The sequence below is a fragment of the Dermacentor albipictus genome, chromosome 6 (genome assembly GCF_038994185.2).
Source record: "Dermacentor albipictus isolate Rhodes 1998 colony chromosome 6, USDA_Dalb.pri_finalv2, whole genome shotgun sequence".
Lineage (NCBI taxonomy): Eukaryota > Metazoa > Arthropoda > Arachnida > Ixodida > Ixodidae > Dermacentor > Dermacentor albipictus.
In genome coordinates, this window is record NC_091826.1 from 106,154,214 (window position 1) to 106,165,910 (window position 11,697).

General features: G+C 46.2%; 1 long non-coding RNA gene across 1 annotated transcript; it reads right to left on the minus strand.

Annotated features, from left to right (window-relative positions):
- Positions 1 to 2,622: 2,622 nt before the first annotated feature.
- On the minus strand, positions 2,623 to 9,459 carry LOC135905046 (uncharacterized). Its single transcript, XR_010565303.1, has 3 exons — positions 9,330 to 9,459; positions 5,292 to 5,403; positions 2,623 to 5,106 (listed from the first exon to the last, which is right to left on the minus strand). It is a non-coding gene; the product is annotated as an uncharacterized lncRNA (long non-coding RNA).
- Positions 9,460 to 11,697: the final 2,238 nt, after the last annotated feature.

Genomic DNA, 11,697 nt, shown 5'->3' on the forward strand with positions numbered 1-11,697 from the left:
CAGTCTCTAGTGGCCGACTGGCGATCCTGATCTCTTGTTTCTTTGCCCGGTTATTTATCATTATCTTCATCTTCTGCATACTAATATTCAACCCCACTCTTACACTCTCTCTGTTAAGGTCTCCAATCATTTGTTGTAACTCGTCTGCATTGTTGTTGAATAGAACAATGTCATCGGCAAACCGAAGGTTGCCGAGATATCTGCCGTTGATCTTTACTCCTAAGCCTTTCCAGTTTAATAGCTGGAATTCTAAGCACGCAGTGAATAGCTTTGGAGAAATTGTGTCTCCCTGTCTGACCCCTTTCTGTATAGGTATCTCCCTGCTTTTCTTGTGTAGAATTAAGGTAGCTGTAGAACCTCTGTAGATATTCTTACGCGAAGGACGAGTCAGTAAGACGAGAAACTATTTACAGGATATATTTACAACAACGGTTGCAGCGCTGACCGGTTAGATTCACAGCGCGAGCCCAGTTCGTTCTTCCTCCTCTTTTCTGGAGTGATGGCGCCTACGCGCCTCGTTCAACAAACAAATACAACACGCATGTAGCAATATTTTACAAGCTTTTTACGTAAGCGTTCTTTACGCCTTGATTACGTAGTGCCTCTATGCTTGCTGGTATCTCTACTGAATTAAATGCCTTTTCGTTATCTATATAAGCCACATAGAGAGGCTTATTGTACTCTGCAGATTTCGCGATAACCTGATTGATGACATGGATGTGATCCATTGTGAAGTATCTCTTCCTGAAGCCAGCCTGTTCCCCTGGTTGACAAAATCCAGTGTTGCCCTTATTCTATTGGAGATTATTTTGTTAAATATTTTATATAATACTGCGAGCAACCTAATGGTCCCAGAATTTTTCAATTCTTCATCGTCTCCTCTTTTGTGGATTAGTATAATGTCTGCATTCTTCCAGTTTTCTGGGACCCTTGCAGTCGATAGACACTTCGTATAAAGATCCGCCAGTTTTCCAAGGATTATGCCTTCTCCATTTTTGATTAAATCAACTGTTATTCCACCTTCTCCTTCCACTCTTCATCGTTTCATGTCTTGCAAGGCCCCTCTGACCTCATCGCTAGTTATAGGAGAGTTTCTGTATCCTGTTCACTACTGTTTCTAAGTGAGGTATCGTGACTCCTGTAGGTACTGTATACAGGTCCGCTTATAATTTTCCCCCTGCTTTTACTATATCTTCGATATTGCTGATGATATTATCCTTCTTATCTTTTAGTGCATACATCATGGTTTGTCCTATGCCAGGTTTCTTTTTTTACTGATTTCAGTATTTCAGGCTGCGTTCATTTCTTACGGCTTCTTCAGTCTTTCTCATGTTATAGTTTCGAATATCAGTTATTTTCGCCTTGTTGATCAGTTTTGACAGTTCCGCGAATGGCGTAACGGTGTGCGGCCGCCAGTCCCATACAACCATGTAGAGCGCAGGACTCTGCGATTCTAGACGTACTGCGCTCACCGCGAAAGGTAGAAAAACACCCACATAAGCACAGCAGAGAAGTGGCTACGTGAGGCGGTTCGACCGATAACTGAAGAAGCGTCATTCAAAACAAGTAATTGTTCTCCACTTCTGGCGGCGTTTTCCCTACTTCCTTTTTAAATAAAAAGATGTTGATCCGTAAATATTCTCATAAACAACGGTTAACTTTTTTATTGTTCGCTTTTGCTTGCAGTTTGGTTGTTGCCTTGGCTCTCTCCCTTAGTAGATCGCTTAATTTCTCAACTCCTTGCGATTTTTGTTTTCAGTTGCCAATTTTGCACGAAAAGTGATATACAATTAGGGAAAAACAGACGAGGTAATGGGCGACAGTCATCTTGCTTATGTGTTTAAGCGTTATTGCAGGGTTTCATAATAGACGCTCTTTCACATGATTTTATTTCCCACCTTATCTAACCCATATCACGTGTATATGGTTCCGGGCATCTGCCAGCGTCGCGGCGAGCCGTAACTCAAGGAAATAATGAAGCAAAGGGATAAGTTAAACGCAATTGACGTTTTCTCCGGCCGCAACTCATTCCATGAGAGTACAGACCAGCTGAGTAACAGCCGCATCCCTCTCCTGGTCCCAGGATCAGCCTAAACAAAGAAGGTTGAACTAACAAAAGCAACAGCTATGCGCGTGACGGTTGAATAGATGGTGACAAGTGAACGCATCTCGAGTTAATCGCGCGGGTGCGGAATCTATGAGGAAACTGTCCTTCACATTACAAGAGATGCCGATAACTACCGCCATCTAAAAGGAGTGAAAAAGGCAGCATAATGCTGACCGATGAACAGCTGCCAAGTCTGAACATTGATCTGGCGGCGCTTTAGGGAGGTGTGAGGAGTGGTGGCGTGGGTGGGGAGGGGGGGGGTATGCCACTTGATTTCGGGGGGGGGGCCCGGGCCCCCCCGGGCCCCCCCCCTGGGTACGTGCCTGCAACAAGCACAATTTGCCCAAGGCTGCAGCAGGAAAGGCTGAACGGGGAGCACGAATCACGGTGTGTAAATTGGGAGTCCATGTCACTGTGCAGATTGCAGGAGCAAATGCTTATTTCGAGAGACTGCTTTCCAATGCAACTGACCAGGCCGCCACATCTGATAAGTACAACACGGCGACCGTAACCAAGTGAGATAACAGCAAACATAAAAGGCAATCATTCACCACATAGTGTTCAGACAATACATTATACATTGGCTACGAACCATATGACAACAGTGAGCATTCACAAACACGGGTCTCTTAGGATACATTCAGCCGCCTACTTACAGGCATAATGCTTGCTTTCATCGCATCTGGTGGTCTGGTAACGAGCGACAACCAGCAGCAGAAACAGATTGGACAGTGTGTCCCGCCTGTTTGCAGCGACAGTCGCCATTAATGATGAGCAATTTGCATTGCGAAACAATCGAGAGACGCAGGCATCTGCTGCTGCAGCCTGCACAGCGACATGGACTATCTGGCATTTTAGCGTTGACTCCTTTCCAACCTGCACATTTCTTTCAGGGGCCGCTAATGTGTGGCTCACACTTGGTGTCCCACATTGTCTCAATATGGACAAGTCGCTTTCGCGGGCATCACCTTCGTACATGTCGGACCATGTAAGCACATGTGCTAGTCTTCGTTCGTGCTTAATCGCAGCCGGGAAAGGCCACAGGCACAATTTGTACATGGCTGCAGCAGGAAAGGCTGAACAGGGAGCACGAATCACGGTGTGTGTAAATTGGGAGCCACTGTTGCTGTGTGGGCCGGAAGAGCCAATGCTTACTTCAAGAGACTGCTTCCCAATGCAACTGACCTGGCTGCCATATTCGAAAAACATAACACGGCGACCGTAACCAAGCAAGATGACAGCGAAATTAAGCAGCAATTTAAAAAATTAAATTATGGGGTTTTACGTGCCGAAACCACTTTCTGATTATGAGGCACGCCGTAGTGGAGGACTCCAGAAATTTCGACCACCTGGGGTTCTTTAACATGCACCTAAATCTAAGTACACGGGTGTTTTCGCATTCCACGCCCATGGAAATGCGGCCGCGGCGGCCGGGATTCGATCCCGCGACCTCGTACTCGGCAGCCCAACACTATAGCCACTGAGCAACCACGGCGGGTGAAGCAGCAATCAATCAATGCATGAGGTTCAGAGAATACATTATACATTGGCTACGAACCATATGGCAACAGTGAGCATTCACATACACGGGTCTCTTAGGATACATTCAGCCGCCTACTTACAGGCATAATGCTTGCCTTCGTCACATGTGGTGGTGTGGTACAACCAGCAGTACAAAGATTGGACAGAGCATTGCACCTGTTTTAACCGACAGTTGCTGTTGAAGATGAGCAACTTCCATTGCGAAGCAATCAGGTGACGCAGGCATCTGCTGCCGCAACCAACACAGTGAAATGGACTATCCGGCATTTTAGCATTAACTCCTTTCCAAGCTGCACGTTTCTTTCCTGTCGAGGGCCGCTAATGTGTGGCTCACATTTGGTGTCCCACTTTGTCTCAAGTCTTTCGTGAGCATCACCTTCGGCAGCCATTTTTGTGGGCCTTTCCACCCATGTGGCTATCAAGTTCAAACATGTCGGACCATGTAAGCACATATGCTGGTCTCCGTTCTGAGCAAATCATGGCCGAGGCAGGCCACAAGTACAATATGCCTGTGGCTGTGGCAGGAAAGAAGGAACGGGAGCACCAGTTACGGTGCGTGTATACTGGGAGCCTATGTCACTGTGCGCACTACAGGAGCAAATGCTTACCTCGAGAGACTGTTACGAATGCAACTGACCAGGCCCCCACATCCGAGAAATGTAACATGGCGACCACAACCAAGTGGGGCAGCAAAACCAGATTCTGCAATCAATCATTCAGTGTAGCTTGCGCAAAGACCCAGGCTATCGAGGAAGAAGAGCAATCATCAACGAGACTAGGAATATGGAAAATGAGAAAGCTTGCAGAAGCCACTCTGCTCTGCAAGCATTGACGGCCAAAAACATCAAGAAAAGCATAGAAAATGGTGCATAGGTTAATGCAAGACACATGTCGATGTTGCATCAGCTATTTCAGGAGAGGAATTGTGCATGACAACATACACTAAAAGGTACTGCTACAGATATGTTATGGTACTAGACAGTGACTGGTATTAAGTATCAGCGAAGAATCGGTTGACCTCTATGTCTGGATGAGGATGAATGATCTCTAACGAGAATGGGCAATAAAAAAGCTTGCATTTATAGAAGAAAAATTACACTTGGCACAAATGGAATTGACATGGCAAGGAAGCTGATTAAGGGCAAACTGACGGAACTCTTTTGGCCAGCGTCGTCCGTGCTTGATAAGAAGTTGCAGGTGCATCTGAACGAAGAATTTCTATAAAGTCCTATTCGAGTTACCTGGATGACTCAGCCAATTTGTCCGTGCTGGTGGAATGGTAGCTGAAGCTCTTTTCAGTCTTGACACAGTGATCTGCATAATTGATATCTCATGCAAATTCTTCTGCATGCTCTTCTCTGTTCGTGGTGTAAAAACCTTGCAAATTCGGCTCCGGCCCCTTTCTGTTGGTGTGGATAGGAGCTCCTGTGATGACCAAGATATGCTTGGCATGGACTCTGTTAGGGCAGAACGGTGACACATGAGATACAGCACAGATTATCGAAACTCTTGTGTGTTTTCTTTTATGTTCGAACCAATTATACTGAACCATAAATATGCACAGACATTCATATCTGCCGGAAACAGCAAGCCAATACAGCATACATGAAACATATTTATTTCTGAACCATGTGTTGTTTACCTTGTAGTAGTAGCCAACGTCCACACAGTGACCTTGTTGTAGCAGGCAGCAGCTTCTGTTTAGTGCGTGGAGTGTGTTGCTTTATACTGGTGCCGTCCTCATTGCTGCATGTCTGGAACAGAAATTTTGACTGAATCAAATCGAAAAAGCAAAATTTTGCAATATGAAATGCAAAAAGGTGTGACATATATACTGTAATGGTTTGCAACTACAGAACACATGCAAATGTACCCTGTCTGTTCTAGGTTGCTTAAGCCGCACATTAAATAAATACTGCTATTGTCCATAAATTTGTCTGCCTAACTATACAATGCATGTAAACAGCTTAAGTATTATTAAGATCAGAAATGAGAACATTTGTGCGTTCATTTATACACTGGAAGAGATCACACTGCTGGCTCCACAAGCAAATGCATGAAAGTCGTGAAGCTATTAGAACTGATTCATTATTTTTCTCCACGGAGGTGATGCACCGCTTCACCACTGCAAAAATAAATGCCCTACGGTAAACCAAACTGAACAGCAAGAACATTTGGAACCAACAAATATGAAATATGAGTGAATTATCAGGCTTGCAACTGTTTAATACATTAAATTTTGTACATTCACATCATTTTACCAAAGAATTATTGTGTTTTGTGGACGAAAGAAGTTGCCGGCGGACTCGAAAAAAAGTTTTATGTGTATGTTGTTAAGGCTACACAGTCACCTATGGCCGCGGCTACAATAAGATGAAAAATGAGACGCATGTTCTGATATCGCTCTTTCTTTCCCGATTGTGTGTGTATAACGACAGCCTAGCAAGTAACGGTTTATTTAGGAAACGGCAACGGAAGATCTCAACATCCATATGTTGTGCAGGATCTAGTTCGTTAACTTGTCTCCGCCTGTAAGTTAATGAGACGAATATTATATAACGATTCAAGCAGCGGTGTTAAACGACTCACCGTTATCGCCGTTGTAAGCCGCACCAGAATCCAGCTCCCGTTTCGATACAGACGCGTTCCGAATGGCTCACGACCGATACCCAACTTTCGGGATTATATGTCCGCTTGCAAACACGTCACTTCACCCCAGGTTATATAACGTGAGACATCGAAGCGCAATAAACTAGTTTTAGCAAAAAAGAAGGAACCAGTCTGAGTGCACGAACGAATGAATCCATGTCGCCATGCACTCGAAAATACCGGTAAAAATTTTAAATCCAGGCTGAATCCAGGCCAGAGGTCACGTGAAAGATCGATGATGCTGAACGCTATTTGCGTTTATAGTGACAAACAAACAAACTTACTTACAAAGAGTACAATATCTAATTGGCACTGATAACTTCGCCCGCTTCTTTATGTCATGAAAATACTTCGGTAATTGTAAGAGAAAGTTTGTAAGATAAAATTGCGCTTTTTACGGCCCCTCTAGCGGAAAATGTTCAAACTAACGTAAGCATCCCGAAGTGGTTCTACTATGCTTGTTTTGTTAGCAGCAGCGCGCGGTTGATTTTTTCGCCCTCTGTGGCCATTTGTTGAACTTGAGAGTGTACGGGGCCTGACTGTACCCAACGTTTATAGATACTTTTTTAGTTCCGTATCTCTCCGCCTCGCCCATAGAGAAAGAGTGGCCTGTCGCGATTCTCGCCACCGTGGCGCTGCGGTTACGGGTTGCGCTAGGAGAGTGAGCGTCGTCTGCTAGCAGGCAGCGTTCCGCTGCGGCATCTCAGGTTCTCACCAATTCTGGCCGTCTACTGCAGAAGAAATAACTGTTCTCAGGAAGGTGCTCGGCATTTTTTGCGGCTATTCCAGTTCGCGATTTATTTGAAACGGGCCGTATTGTGCGAGGAGTAATGTGCACGCCCAGGTATTTTGAGCGATGGCGGAAATATTAAGAATAACAGCGTTTTAAATGAACATTCGCGCATCAGTGGCTGTCAAGCGTGCACAAGAATTCGCTACCCATGCCAATCGCGCGAATCTATTGCAGCACGTATAATATTTCCTCACAGCCGTGCGGAACAACTCTTTTCTTTATGATACGTGCAGAGATCCACGTAGCTGAACTTATGCGCCTCAAGAGCTGGCTGCCCGTTTCAGCGACTGCGCAACTCGCAACCATCGAGTGCTAACTTGTAGCAGTCCTTGTGGAACAATGTGCTTCCAACTTTCACCCCCGCTCTGCTGGTGGCAACATCACTGCAAGAGCAGCCTAGGCAAAATTGTTTGTTGTGTACAATCTGCAGCAGGGCTTCTAGATCTTGCAGAGAACGAATCTCTACATCAAAAGACGACTGTCGGAGCAGCCTCCCGTTTGCGTGGACAACATAGGTGATATCGTCCCGCACAACGACGCTCTTCAGGATTGTGTACGCCCCCGCTTTCATTCCGGCCACGTAAAAAACAATCTGCCGACGCTGCCCTGGTTCTTCTTCGAGTACTGCTGTTGTCCAGTTGGCTGGGAGCCGAACTGTCGCACTATTCTCGACAATCTGAGCAAAATCGGTGCACTGCAGGGGAACAGGCGCCTCTTGGTTAGTCAGCTGCTCTCGTCGCTCCGTGGGCAAGTGTGCTTCGTTTGTGGTCACATCGTGCGTAGATGCTGCAGCTCTTTTTCGGAGACCGCCGCCGAGTCTGCTTTCTCGACAAGTAACTGGGAAGGTTGGGAAAGTTAACGGGGACTGCACCTTCCTTCAATGCCCAGTACGCCCGGTCGATCTCGACGACTTCACCGTTGATAATATGCTTAAACGTCTTCAAAATGTCCGCTTCGTCAAAATGAAGGTCACAAACCTTGCACGTTTTGGTCAGCTCTTTGTCCGCGCGGGGAATAGCTCTTTTCCATTTGCTGAGAAGTTCCGGATCCGATGGCGGTGCAAAAAAGTGACGCTTCTGAGTGTTGCTTTTGTACCCGCTCGTACAGCCAGGTGCGTAGCAGGTCGGCATTGCGCTAAGCCCAGCACATCAGAGAAAACACAGCGTACCGACAGAGTTACGAAATGCTTCCGTCCGCGGCCGCACTGTTCGATAGCCCCACAAACAGAGCGCACTGCAAGGTCAAGGTCCTCGCACAGGGGTGAAGACAAACGCAGGCTAAAAGAATCGTGCACAGAAAACACGCAACTGTGCCGCAACTTTTAGTTCAGCCGACCGGCACACGCCGTCAATGCTGCCGCCGGCACCGCGCAACCCGCGACCGCAGCGCCCTCTCAGCGCCTAGGAAGAAATCACGCCCGCCTGGGAAGGCGCAGTTCCGGAACTAAAGCAGTATCTATAAACGTTGACTGTACCTACCCTCTGCGTGCAATGGTGCCAACCAAGTTGATTTCTCTTGACTAAAGCAACACGCCGCAACGATATAACAGTTGCAAAGTAAGTTTGTGAACCGATCGAGGGATTCTGTGACAACAACAATAGTATATAGACTCTTATAACGTCCTGCAACATTCCTGTCAAATTTTTTTATATACAAAGAGCCTCGACATATGCGAGGCTTCGTAGGTGATTGCCGCAAGTACAGGCACAAGAGAGCTGCGAGTATGACAGAAGCCCTTTACCTGTAAACATTGCAAGCACAGGCAATCAGAAAATAATATTGCCATGCACTGGAGTTGTTTTTGTCTCATTACTGTTCGGCTATTTTCTGCACATTATTTACATCTACATTATCGTGCCAACATTTATTGTAGTGCAGGCGCACTTCGAAATAATTAAAAAAAAAGTGTTGTCCATGTGCAGAACTGGGGAGTTCTTATGGCGTTGTGAAGCCGTTCCAAGGAAACAGTTTCTTTTTTTTTTCTTCTTTTAGGTCGTGAACGAGATCAGATTAAGCCGTACTTATTGTGGCACCACTACTGCAACTCGAGAACAGTTGCCTTCTACCCCACCCCAGAGGAAACTATTCCTACTAGTCGAATAAATAACAGCAGATATGTATATCACGCTCCGCGCCCTCTTGGATAGAAACAGGCCAAAGCTTCCTCTCGCCAGGCAAATAAGAACTACTGACGCACAAATTGGCGCGATGTGTCGGCATATGAATTATATCACTTACGTGTTATGGTCAGCAGCACATCCCAGCACCTCCGTCATCGCCGTCTGTCAAGCATTAGTCGACGCTAGCGAATATTGCGGACACGAAGGCACCGCTGCAGGGCTCCGGTCCGCGAACTGGCCGTTGCTGAGACGCCGACGCCACTTGGATATTTAGAGCGTCTGTACCGCCGGATCCTCCAGTAATACAGACCGCACAGCACGGGCTGAACAGTGGGTAGTCGACGCAGACACCAGCACATGCCTCGACATCCGTTAAAGAAAGGCGGGTATGGAGACGCCACATTGTAGTTCAGTGACACTTCGACATTTCAATTGTCATCACCGCCAAGTTCTCAAGGAAGCACGGGTCACACAGCGCAGATTCTGTACTGCCAGAGCTCACCGAGGCCAAAGCCGCACTGCCGCACCGCCACTACTACTCGCGGATTTCCATCAAGTAAGGCAGAACCTACAACCAACACAGAAGTAGAGCGTATACTAGAGTACGACCATTTTCTAGTACAGTCGAGCGCGATTTGAAGGTTATCGCACAGAACACCTATGGCGTCGACCGGGAACGCGAACAGCGCCATGGCCCAGAATTCTCTGCCGAGGCGAGGGCGGTATCAGGCCTGCATAGACTACTAACTCTATGCAGGCCTGCTTCCCTCACTCTTTTTGCTGTTCCTTCAGCAGCCGTCACTCCCTGCTGGGCTATCAGTTTCTTTCTTTTTCGTTTTTTTGGTTGTGCGAACAGGCAGGAATCGCAGTGCGCACGACGTATTCTTCGGTATTATCTGAAGTTGGACGCCACGAAGCTGTATCTAGCCTATGTAACGTCATTGCTGCTGAGCCAGGAAGAATGGGTGACCAAGAACATTAGCTTAAGCCCGCGAAGATACGAGGTAACCAAGTCCACACTTAATCGCAACAAATGGAAAGCGTAGAATCGAGAGAAAGGGCGGCGAGTTTGTCGCGGGGTGATGGTTGTTGTATGTAACAGCGAACGAGGGAGAGAAGAGAGCGAAGTCATGATTTTTCCTCAGTTCAGTTCAGTTCAGTTTATTGTCCTTAAAGACCCCCGGAGGGGGTATTACATAAGGGGTGGGTTTAACATATGTTCCACATTCGGTACACTTCATAAATTATATTCAAAGTGATCAATCACACGCTGTAGGAATGAAGACAGGCAAGTGATGCTAACAATTTCAGCAGGAAGGCCGTTCCAGTCTTTAGCTGCTCGAGGAATGAACGAGGCGGAAAAATGAGTGGTTCGGGCACGTGGCCGTGCGACTTGCTGCGGATGACTGGTGCGGTGAGAGATGCGTGCTGCAGGAACGATGTATGGCGCATGATGAAGGGTACTGAAAAAGAACTTGTGATAGAGCTCAAGACTAGCAATGCGTCGGCGATTAGATAGTAATGTTAGTCCGGATTGTGTTTTAAGTGCGGAAATACTGACATCATATGAATATTGTGAGTGAATGAACCTAGTAGCGCGGTTCTGAACAGATTCAAGTGAGGTGATAAGATATGTTTGGTGCGGGCTCCAGATGGCAGATGCATATTCAAGTTTTGCCCGAACAAGGGACTTGTAGGCAAGCAGTTTTACGTTTTGAGGTGCCTGGCGGAGATTACGTTTTAAAAAACCTAGTGTTTTATTAGCAGATGATATGATGTTAGAAATATGTTTATGCCAGGATAGATCATTGCATACAGTGACACCTAGATATTTATAGGACTCTGCTAGTTCGAGAGGCATGCTTCTAATTTGGTAGGGAAATACCAGGGGATTACTGCTACGAGTGAAAGGCATAACTTTACATTTTTGTACATTTAGTTTCATTAACCAATCGTCACACCATGTTAGTATGTTGGTGAGGTCTTTCTGCAGGGCTGTTTGATTGCTGGTGTTACGTACAGCTCGATAAATGACACAATTATCGGCGAACATTCGGATATTACAGGACACATGTGAAGGTAAGTCATTAATATATATTAAATATAATAGGGGGCCAAGAACCGATCCTTGAGGGACGCCTGACGTGACTGGAACAGGGTTAGATAGGTGATTATTTATAATGACAGATTGGGAGCGGTTGCTAAGAAATTCAATGATCCAATTCAAAACATTAGGATGCAAATTAAGTCTTGTAAGTTTCAATATTAGACGTTGATGAGGAACTTTATCGAAGGCCTTAGAGAAATCCAGGAAAATTGCGTCAGTCTGTATGTTACTGTCAAGGTTAGTGTGAACATCGTGCAGGAAAATGGCCAGCTGTGTTTCACAGGAGAAACCTTTGCGGAATCCGTGCTGGGCGGGATGGAAAAAGTGATTCAAGTCAAGAAAATTCATGATAAGAGAGTAGATGACATGTTCCATGATT